At 52.2% G+C, this 11,546-nt stretch overlaps 1 non-coding gene across 1 annotated transcript; it reads left to right on the top strand.

Annotated features, from left to right (window-relative positions):
- The first annotated feature begins 6,087 nt into the window (after positions 1-6,087).
- On the top strand, positions 6,088-6,175 carry trnay-gua. The gene is given in 2 exon segments: positions 6,088-6,124; positions 6,140-6,175. It is a non-coding gene; the product is annotated as a tRNA-Tyr (tRNA).
- The last annotated feature ends 5,371 nt before the right edge of the window (positions 6,176-11,546 follow it).

The raw sequence follows: 11,546 nt of genomic DNA, 5'->3' as shown, positions 1-11,546 counted from the left end.
CCTCCAAACCCTGGGCGCGATTCTCCGATGTCGCGCTGCATCGAGGAAGCCGTCGTGAACTCGGTCAAGTTCAACGACGGCACAAAACGGCCCCGATCGCGATCGATTCTGGCCCCGGGAATGGGCTAGCATCGGGGCTGCGCGGAACACGGGGGGCGTGACGTCGAATGAGCATCGTCAGCACGCGATGCCCGAATGACGCTGCTCCGCGTCATAAAAGGGCGCGATCCACGCATGGAAAGGAGGGAGGGAAATGTCGGAGCCACGGAGGGCCGCCCCATCCTCTCTCCCCTCACACTCTGCCCACTGGACCCCCCATCCTCTGTCCCCTCACACTCCACCCACTGGACCCCCCATCCTCTGTCCCCTCACACTGTACCCACTGGACCCCCCATCCTCTGTCCCCTCACACTGTACCCACTGGACCCCCCATCCTCTGTCCCCTCACACTGTACCCACTGGACCCCCCATCCTCTGTCCCCTCACACTCTACCCACTGGACCCCCCATCCTCTGTCCCCTCACACTCTACCCACTGGACCCCCCATCCTCTGTCCCCTCACACTCTACCCACTGGACCCCCCATCCTCTGTCCCCTCACACTCTACCCACTGGACCCCCCATCCTCTGTCCCCTCACACTCTACCCACTGGACCCCCCCATCCTCTGTCCCCTCACACTCTACCCACTGGAACCCCCCATCCTCTGTCCCCTCACACTCTACCCACTGGACCCACCCCATCCTCTGTCCCCTCACACTCTACCCACTGGACCCACCCCATCCTCTATCCCCTCACACTCTACCCACTGGATCCCCCCATCCTCTCTCCCCTCACACTCTACCCACTGGACCCCCCATCCTCTGTCCCCTCACACTCTACCCACTGGACCCACCCCATCCTCTGTCCCCTCACACTGTACCCACTGGAACCCCCATCCTCTGTTCCCTCACACTGTACCCACTGGAACCCCCATCCTCTGTCCCCTCACACTGTACCCAGTGGACCCCCCACCCTCTGTCCCCTCACACTCTGCCCACTGGACCGTCCTATGCCCAGCCGAGTGTGTCTAACTAACCCCGTATCATTCTGTTCCCCAGGGCCAGCTGACGAACATCCAGGGCCGTCTGCTGCCACACACAGGCGACCATCCGCGACGACCACCACACCCAGGGTCGCACGGCAGAGGGTGGCAGGAGATCGGCCAGGAGGGCCATTCTCCAAATCCGGGACTCTCGAGCAGGACGTACAGAGGACGGACAGTGACGACTTTCATGGCTGTGCGTTGCCCGAAGGTCGGGCCGTGAGACAGGACAGGACGGGGTCAGTGGACCCAGACACACAGAGGACGGCGACGCAGTCAACGGACTCACCTGACGCTGAACCGTACATGGTCCGTGTGCGCCCTGCGCTGGGACATGACTGGAACCAGGACCATCCTGAATTTCTGACGGACGAGGACCTAGAGCTTGCGACACTGCTGTCTCCCACACCATCCACCATCCCAGAGACACTCACCTCGGTTGGGCAATTAAGTGATGAGGCTCTTGGGTCACGGTCTGGCGTGCCCCACACAGCTGAGCCGCTACAGCAGGTGGAGGTCGGAGCAGCCGAGGGGCTGGACGGTCGGAGGGCAGCCCAGGCCCAGCATCCAGCTGGCTCCCAGACGTTTCCCGGGTTCCTGGATTTACTCGACCCACCTGGACAGCCGTTGCATTTTGAAACCTAGGGACACAATGACGGGATGAGGACTGTCTTCCAGCAGCTGCAGATGCAGTTAGAGGAGCCAAACCGCATCCAGGAGCAGGGAGTGGTGCTGCTCATGGCAGCCACCCAGGCCGGCACCGCACGGGTGGCGTCTGCGGTCGAGGCAATGGGTGAAACGGTATCGGCCATGGGTCAGGTTATGCAAGGCATTGGGCTTCACGTGCAGGCATCATCCATGGCCCTGGAGAGGGCTGCCCTCTCACAGGCAGCAATGCGCCAGAGCCAAAACGACATTGCCGGCGCACTACGGGCCCTGGCCGAGTCTCACCAGGCCATGGCACAGTCCCAGCAGGCCATGGCACAGTCCCAGCACGCCATGGCATAGTCCCAGCAGGCCATGGCCCAGTCTCACCAGGCCATGGCACAGTCCCAGCAGGCCATGGCACAGTCCCAGCAGGCCATGGCCCAGTCCCAGCACGCCATTGCACAGTCCCAGCAGGCCATGGCACAGTCCCAGCAGGCCATGGCCCAGTCCCAGCACGCCATTGCACAGTCCCAGCAGTCAGTCACGGAGAGCATCGACCACCTGATGCACGTGCTGGATGGCGTCGCGCACTCACAGGTTGAGGTCGCACAGTCCCTGGCGGGAATGTCTCACTCCCTGGACTCCGTCTCTGCGAATGTTCTGACCCTGGTCGATACCGTGGCAGGCCTCCAGGACTGGCAGCGCCAGGTGTCGGTGGGGCGCGGGGCACCTCCCCGCTCACACCTCCATCCCACAGTGAGGCCCGGGGGCCACTGGGCTCCCCGAGGGAGGAGGAGGTTCTGGGGCCCATCCCATTAACTCCATCACGGGACGTCCCTGAACGCTCGGCCTCCCCCCGTCCCATCCCTGGTGCATCGGGTGGGCAGCAGGCAGAGCAGGGTGGCACCACGTCATCCGAAACGCCCGCGGAGCAGCCTGGCCCATTAAGGCCGGGTCGCCCCAGGAAATGAGTGCCGACGGGGAGCCATGTCGCGGGGCGTGATTCTCAGCAGTCCGCCTCCACTCCTGCTGTACCATCTGGGGATTCACTTAGACGTAGGGGAGTGGTGGGAGTTGTGTGCTGACCGTCTGCACGACTGGCAATGCAGGTGATAGTGGTAGTGTTCAGCGATGCCGTCGCACGCGTTGTGTGAATCTTGCAGCCACCAACGCGTCGCGTGCCCGCTATCCTCGCCGGTGCTGTCGTGCCGCCTCCTGGACATTACCAGCACCCGGGTCGTGTCTGTGTGCTGCGCCCGACGTACCACCAACCTCCTCAACCTCCTCCTATCCTCCTCCTCCTCCTCCGTGTTGGCACCACTGTCAGTGGCTTCTCCCTCCGACTCCTCCACCAGGGCATCTCCCCTCTGCATCGCGATGTTGTGCAGCGCACAGCAGACCACAACAATGCGAGCGACCCTGTCGGGCTGGTACTGCAGGGCCCCTCCGGAGCGATCCAGGCACCTGAATCTCATTTTCAGCAGACCAAAGCAGCGCTCCACCACACCCCTAGTTGCTGCATGGGCCTCATTGTAAAGGGTCTCCGCATTGGTCTGAGGCCTCCGTATGGAAGTCATCAGCCAAGTCCTCAGTGGATAACCCCTGTCGCCCAGCAACCAGCCCCTCAGCTGGGGGGACCATCCCTCAAACATCGCAGGGATGAACGACTGCGCAAGAATGTACGTATCATGCACACTCCCTGGGAACCTTGCGCACACATGCATGATCTTCATGTGGGGGGTCGCATACCATCTGGATGTACATGGAATATGCCCCCTTCCTGTCAGTGAACACTTCCCTGTTGCCTGCAAGCGGGTGCATAGGGACGTGAACACCATCAATCACTCCCTGGACCATCAGTATCCCGGCCACATTGGCAATTCCACGGGCTCGTGCTTCTTGATTTGCTCGGTCCTCGGGAAAGGTGATGTAGCGGTCCATGATGGCGAACAGGGTGTCGGTCAAGTCCCGGATGCACCTGTGGACCGATGCCTGCGATATCCCGGATAGGTCCCCACTCGGAGACTGGAAGGAACCGGCAGCATAAGTGCCACTGTCACCTTGACGGCAACCGGTATCGCGTGTCCTCCTCCCGACCCACGTGGGGCAAAGTGCGACACGAGGTGGCAGGTATGTGCAACTGTTTCTCAGCTGAATCGGAGTCTCCTCCTGCAGGTGATGTCTGGCAGTGTCTCGAAAGAGATCCGGGCACGGTACACACTAGGCCTCGATTGTCACCTCTGGCGCCCTGGCTCCACCATCAGTGTCTCCTCCTCCTCCTCCCCCTCATGCTGCTCGACATCAGTGCCCGCATCCTGTGCCTTCCTCAGTGTTTGGGGGTCAATGTTCCCCTCGGCATCCCCCTGGACATGCCAGCCATGAGCGCCTGCGGCCTGTACGGTGACGATGGGCCACTCCGCGGCCATTCCCTCTGCTGCTGCAGCTGCCCCTGCATCCACTGTGGGATGTCGCTGTGGATGCTGCTGGATGGCCAACTGCAGTGCAGCGGCCCCAACCACTGCGCTGAACATCGCCGTTCGGTTCGAATACATTATGGTCACCTACAGAAGGCTGGTGGGGGGCAGAGAAACGACATGTTAGACGGAGGTTATTCGACACCTCGGCAGCCGCCTGCCACGGGATACCTGTGTCCCGGTGGCCTGGTCACGCTGCTGACACGCGGGCAGCCTAACCCCTGGTCACTTTCTGTGTCCAACGGGCAGTTAACAATGCAGTTAACAAAAACGGGCGGGTTTGACGCCAGCCTCCGCCCCACCAACCGGGAACCGATTCTGCTCCCCGGTCGGGGCTAGCATCCCGCGGCCGTGAACTCCGGCATCGCGGGCTTAACGAATTTCGTTAAGCCCGCTAGCCAGAGTTAGCGACGGCTGACGTGTCAGATGACGTCAGCCGCGCTTGCGCGGATTGGACGACTCCAACCCGCGTATGCGCGGATGACGTCATCACGCATTTGCGTGAAACCCGCGCATGCGCGGGCCGGTATGCCCCTCAGCCGCCCCACGAATGGATACAGCGGGGCGGCGGAAGGATAAAGAGTGCGCGGGGTAAGTACTCGCTGCCCGCGATCGGTACCCACCGATCGCGGGCCCATGGCACACTTGGCACGGCCGTGGTACTGCCATGCCAATCGGTGCCATGGTTCCCCAGATCAGGACTTTACGGCCGTTTTTACGAACGGTCAGACCAGGTGTGTTTGACGTTCATAAAAACGGCCGTAAAGGCCTTGGAATTCGGCCCATCGGCCAGCTGAGAATAGCTGCTCGCCGTAAAAAAACGGCGGGCAGCAATTCGTGTCGGGAGCTGGGCGTGGGGGGGGGGGGGGGGGGGGGGAGAATAGCGGGAGGGCGTCGGACTAGTGTGGCCGTAAAAATTTACGCCGCCCACTATTCTCCGCACCGTCGTGAGTGCGGAGAATTGCGCCCAGTGAGTTCCCATGCCACTGGGTGACTTTGATCTATCTATTCATTTCAAAACAAAGAAGCATGGGGAGCAGGACCCGGTGGATTACATGTATACCACAAGCAGGGATGTCACAAGCAGGAATGCCACAAGCAGGAATGCCACAAGCAGGGATGTCACAAGCAGGAATGCCACAAGCAGGAATGCCACAAGCAGGGATGCCACAAGCAGGGATGCCACAAGCAAGGACACCAGAAGCAGAGAAAACATTAGCAGGAACACCGCAAGCAGCGGCTAAGCAACGTGGAAAATTAAAACTGCTAAATTCCAGATCACAGTTCTCACCAGTTGGTGCCTACAGTGGTAGGTCCTGAGATTGTGAATTACTGAGCTTTCATTCATGTGTGGACAGCTAGAAACATTTTTTTTTAATCAGCAGAAAACAGTATGTTTACTAATAGAGATGAATGACCATCTCCATTGGTAACAGCAGCAAATTCCAAACTTCAGAAGGCAAGTTAATTTTTTTGGCTTCTGAATTCTTTCATTCATTTATTGTTTGATCGGGGTTCAGCTCTTTGGGCTGGACAGTTGGTCGCATGAAGGCCTCGCCAGCACAGGTTCAACCCTGTACCGAGCTGAGGATGTTCATAAAGACCCCGCTTTCTCAACCTTGCCTCTGGCCTGGGATGTGGTGATCACATGCTGTAGAGGGGTCCATATAGTTGGGAGGTTTCTATGGGGTGGGGAGGGGAGGTGCTACCTCCAATGGGCACGAGGATTCCCCCAGAGACGGTACGATGGGAAAATGGTGGTAAGGCCATCCGCTCTCTTTTACAAACATGCCCACCTTCAACTAGGTCAGTAGGTAGCTACAAACTCCAGTCCATAATTCCCAACAAATAAGCACATTCAAAAAAGCAAAGAATAGGCCTCTCCTGCGATAGCTCAGCTGGTAGAGCGGAGGACTGTAGATGATCAAACCTGACATTCTTAGGTTGCTGGTTCAATTCCAGCTCGAAGGAAGTCCCTCTTCCTTTAAAAAAGCAAAGAATATTCAGAAAACTTTATGAAGAATCTTAACCTAACCCTGACATTGAATGGTCGAAGATTGCCCTGTTACTGCACTTGGGCTTATTGTATTAGCCAGGCAGACCATATGGAAACACTGTTCACCAGTTTAATAATCAATGTGGGCTCAAGAATCAGACATTGTGGACACGAAATTCAAAGGTGTAGTTAACATCAAGGAGGATGGTGGCAAGATACGGGAAACATCTTTGTGTATTTTGTCTGGACTGGACTTGAAACTATCAAGTGAACTTCAATGTAGAATTGGTACATTAGGTGGAAGAATAAGGAGGTCACATAGCTCTTGGAAAATAAGTGTCTAAATGGAGTACAGGATCAGAATGATCAGACAGCCCAGACACAAACATCACTGATAGCTTTAGAGAAGCTGCAAATAACTCTCAATAAGCTCAACACCAGCCAAAACAAATGAGCCCACTCAGTCGGCACCACATCCACCATGTTAAAAGTTCACTCACCACCATATACAACAACAGCAATGTGTACCATATACAAGATGCACTGCAGCAACTTGCCAAGGCTCCGTCGACAGCTGCTTCCAACCCGTGAACTCTACCATCTGGAAGGGCAAGGGCAGCAGGCCCAAGGAAACATCACCACTTGCAAATTCCCTGACCAGTTACACACCTCCTGACTTTGAATAATATCGTTGGAACTCCCTTCACAATGGCCCTGCGGATATCCGACATGAGATGGACTGCTGGAGCATTTCAAAAAGGTGGCACGACCCCACCTTCTCAAGAGCATTTCGGGATGACGAATAAATACTGACTTTGCCAGCAATGCTCACATCCCACAGGAGAATTTTTAAAAATCTTTTCTCGGCCTTTAATCCTTGCTTTCTTCTTTCTGTTTCATAGCTGTCATTTTATCCATTTCTGCTACTGATTCCATGACTCCATTGGTTCTGAATTTAGTCATGTGTCGGCCATTTGGTACCTTCTCGAAGGCCTTTCAAAAGGCCTTTGAATTTGAACACATTTCGAGACCTTCTCTACTCCAGATCCCTTGGAAGGCCAACAATAAAGGAACTCTTGAAGGAGTACATCCTCCTCTCATGCTATTGTCGTGCTTGGAGGCCATGTTAGGAGTGAGTATTCTGAGGGCAGCACGGTGGCGTAGTGGTTAGCACTGCTGCCTCACAGCGCCGAGGACCAGTATTCGGTCCCGGTCTCGGGTCACTGTTGTTATGGGCCAGGGTTTAGAGAATGCCAAAGTGTATCATGGAGTTCACCTGACCCACAACTTTTACTAGATTGTGGTATGGGGAGAACACAGCAAACTCTACAGGTGTGGTACAGCAGAAATGAAAAAGTATTTCTTAAAGAAAAACAATGTTTATTCTATGAACTCAAGTTAACCTTTTTAAAACATACAGTGAACATCTTAGCAACAATTGATTCAAATACAACCCCCAAAGAATACAGCACTAAGTAATCCTTAAGCTTTCCTTTTAACATCCATAAGACATAAAAAAACCTTTTAACAGAAGCACATCAGGTTTAAATTCACTACTGAGAACAGTTAACACTCTGAATTCACCAAATGATCAAGAGATAGTATTTACGTGACAGAGAGAACAACATTACCCATTCTCTGGCTGGCTGCAGCTCCAACACTAAAACAAAACCATAAAAAACGCAGACACAGCCTAGCTTTTCTCACAGTAAACTAAAACCTGACAGACAGCCCAGCTTCACCCACACTCTGACACCACTACAGTAACATGAGCAGACAAACATTTCTGAAAGTGCCATTCTCATGATACTGTCCATGTGGAGTTTGTACATTCTTCCTGTGTCTGCATGGGTCTCACCCCCCCAAACGCAAAGATCTACAAGGTAGGTGAATTGGCCAAGCCCAATTGCCCCTTAATTGGAAAAAAAGAATTGGCTACTTTAAATTTACAAAATAGAAAGGAGTGATTATTCTGAATAGTAAGGTAGCGTTTGCGCATTACACCTTTTCGCATGGCTTCTGCCCCCATATGGAGACTTTGAACAATTCCAGTGAGGTGGGATGATGGTCCTTTCTGTCCATCATGACGACGAGCTGGCAGTGATGGGATAGTTGGCACACCCAGATAAGATGCACAATCGATAGCCAGTAAGAAAGTAGCAGAACAACAAAAAAAGAGCTAGCAGCAAAACCTCTTCTGTTGAGACATCTTGGTCAGGTCAGATCAGACCAGACAACCCAACACTACCCCCCATTCATCTGTCCCCACAAAGGAGAAATAAAATGTCACTAGTAATTCTGGTACCCTCAGTGATTAATCTCAGTAGCACCAGAAATGAAACGGGCGTTTGATGCCAGTGCACAGGTTTGGACAGAGTTACCGCCAGGGCAGTTGAGTGGCTGTAAGTTCTGCACCATTGAATTTTCGTGGCATAGCTCCCGAAACCTTGGGCTCATATTTCCAGAGATTTTCGAGCCAACATTTATTGATTAGGAATAGACTATGCCACCTGCCAGACTCCATGCTTACTGACTTAGTCAACAGAAAGTTCAGCCAAGTGGTAGAAGCACAGAACATTCCATAAATGCTCCAAGTAAACTAAGTTGGTACCTCAGACCTTGGTGCTGTGTACGGCTCAGTAGATAAATTCACTGATCTATTGACAGAAACCTTTCCTGCTATTCGGACTTTGCTCACACTTGTTCCAAACCTATATGTATCACTTCACACATTAATGAACAGCAATTGTCCCAAAACCTTGAAAACTAACAGTCTAAATGGAGGGGATGTAGGAAGTAACTGTTGCTGATTATTAGCAGAGGAGTACTTTGTGTGTTCATAAGAACATTTTCCTTCATTATTCTAACGAAGTTATTAGCTTACATATTTAAATGTGTTCGATAGTGAAATATTATATAGATGTCACATAAATCCCTACACTAATATAGCCAATAATAACTTCTACTCTTTAGAATATACATGTTTATTGTAGTCATTAAGTTCTTTAGATGTGACCTTTCTGACATTTCTTTATTTATGGCAGACCATTGTCTTTGGTAGCTCTTAATTCTCTTAAATCAATGCTATTGGCTCACTCAGTAGAAAATAGGGGTCTGCTGGTCAGTTAAGAAAACATGTCCAGGGTTCAGAAAATTACTGATATATTTGAAGTTTGCTGTGCGTGAGAAAACCAAGATGAGGAGTTGGTCTCCACAGGGACTAAAGTCTTTGAGCCTCAGTGCTACAATTCTACACTGCACACTTAAACATCTGTTTAATAAACATGTCGACAGTGTGTTCATAAATTTGAAAATGCTCATTAATTCAGAATGTGAATTAAAAGCAGGACTGCCATTTAACTGTTGACTGTCACAGTTGACTGTTAATGTTTTACTTTTCCAGGGGTTCTACTTCACAATATTCTTTATAAACGTTCAGCATAAAGTATAGATGATGTGGTGGGTTGAAAGTAATGGCATCAGACGATACGCTTCACCTCATTGTGCTATTTATACTTCTGGATTGCAGTGCCTTTCTTCTCTCCGCTCACCACCCCGGAACCTCTTTCAGCCATGATGTGGGGATGGTTGGTGTCACAGATTTCTCTACGGTCACAATCAATACTGCTACTTAATTAGTCAGTGTTGTGACCAGCTGCTCATAATTCACATTTCCATTTGTCTGTTTCGCCATGTCCACAATGTTTCTCAGACTGCTGTTCTTGCCCCATTCTGAGATCCACGCTCAGTGCCATGCACCACCATGTGCACACACTCAGTACCCCCCTCTCCAGCAGCACCCTCTCACCTCACCTCAAAGGTGTCCTTGACCCAGGTTTCATTTAATTATTCATCTCACCCAACGCCTTAACAAGAAACTTTTTCCTCTTTCAGGTGTGAAGGTACACAAGCTCCAGCAACTCATATCAATGTCCATCCAGGACCCTCCACCCCTTCCTGCCTTTCAAACCCCAGCCCATGCGTGTATTCACTGTAACCTCTGACCTTCCCCTCTCTGAGGCTGAATGTGCTGTACTCATTTCTCTGCTCCTAATAATAATAAACTTTATTGTCACAAGTAGGCTTACGTTAAAACCGCAATGAAGTTACTGTGAAAAGCCCCTAGTCGCCACATTCCGGCGCCTGTCCGGGTACACAGAGGGAGAATTCAGAATGTCCAACTTACCTAACAGCACGACTTTCGGGGCTTGTGGGAGGAAACCGTAGCACCCAGAGGAAACCCACGCAGACACAGGGAGAACATACAGACTCCACACAGACGGTGACCCAAGCCGGGAATCGATCTTGAAACCCTGGAGCTGTGAAGCAACAGTGCTAATCATTATGCTATCGTGCCACCCATCCTTTCACCCACCTTAACCTGTGTCCTTCTGAACGTGCTACACTCAGCTCTCTCAGGTCCAACGCTGACTTTGTCATCAAACCCACCGACAAGGATGGGGCTGTTGTTGTCTGGCGTACTGACCTCTACCTCACAGAGGCTGAACGCCAGCTCTCGGACACTTCCTCCTACTTCCCCCTGGATCATGACCCCATCACCAAGCATCAAATCATTGCTTCCAGCACTGTCGCTGACTTTATTTCCTCTGGAGATCTTCCATCCACAGCTTCCAACCTCATAGTCTCCCGAACATGAACAGCCCGCTTTTACCTCTTCCCAAAATCCACAAGCAAAACTGTCCCGGTAGGCCCATCGTGTCAGACTATTCCTGCCCCACCGAACTAATTTCTTCCTGTCTTTACTCCATACTTTCTCCTCTTGTCCAATTCTTTTCCACCTACATCCACAATTCCTCTGATGCTATACATCATATCAACAATTTCCAGTTCCTCGCAATAACCTCCTGCTCTTTGCCATGGATGTCCAATTACTCTATACTGCCATTCTCCATCAGAATGGTCTGAGGGCTCCCCGCTTCTTCCTCGAACAGAGGCCTGAACAATCCCCATCCTCCACTACTCTCCTCTGTTTGGCTGAACTTGACCTCTCACTCAACAATTTCTCATTTAACTTGTCTCACTTCTTCAAAACCAAAGGTGTGGCTATGGGTACCCGTATGGGTCCCAGTTTTGTCTGTCTCTTTATGGGGTATGTGGAACATTTCTTCTTCCAGCCCTTCTCTGGCCCCCTCCCACAACTCTTTATCGGTACATTGATGATTGTGTCGATGCCACTTCATGTTCCCATCTGAACTTAGAAAGATTTTGCTTCCAATTTCCACCCCTCAATCCCCTTCACATGGTCCATCTCCAATACTTCCTTTCCTTGACCATTCTATCTCCATTTCTGGGGATAGACTGTTCACTAATATCCGGTACAAACCC

This window comes from Scyliorhinus canicula, chromosome 6 (assembly GCF_902713615.1).
Source record: "Scyliorhinus canicula chromosome 6, sScyCan1.1, whole genome shotgun sequence".
Classification (NCBI taxonomy): Eukaryota; Metazoa; Chordata; class Chondrichthyes; order Carcharhiniformes; family Scyliorhinidae; genus Scyliorhinus; species Scyliorhinus canicula.
This window is presented reverse-complemented; position numbering and strand designations above follow the sequence as displayed.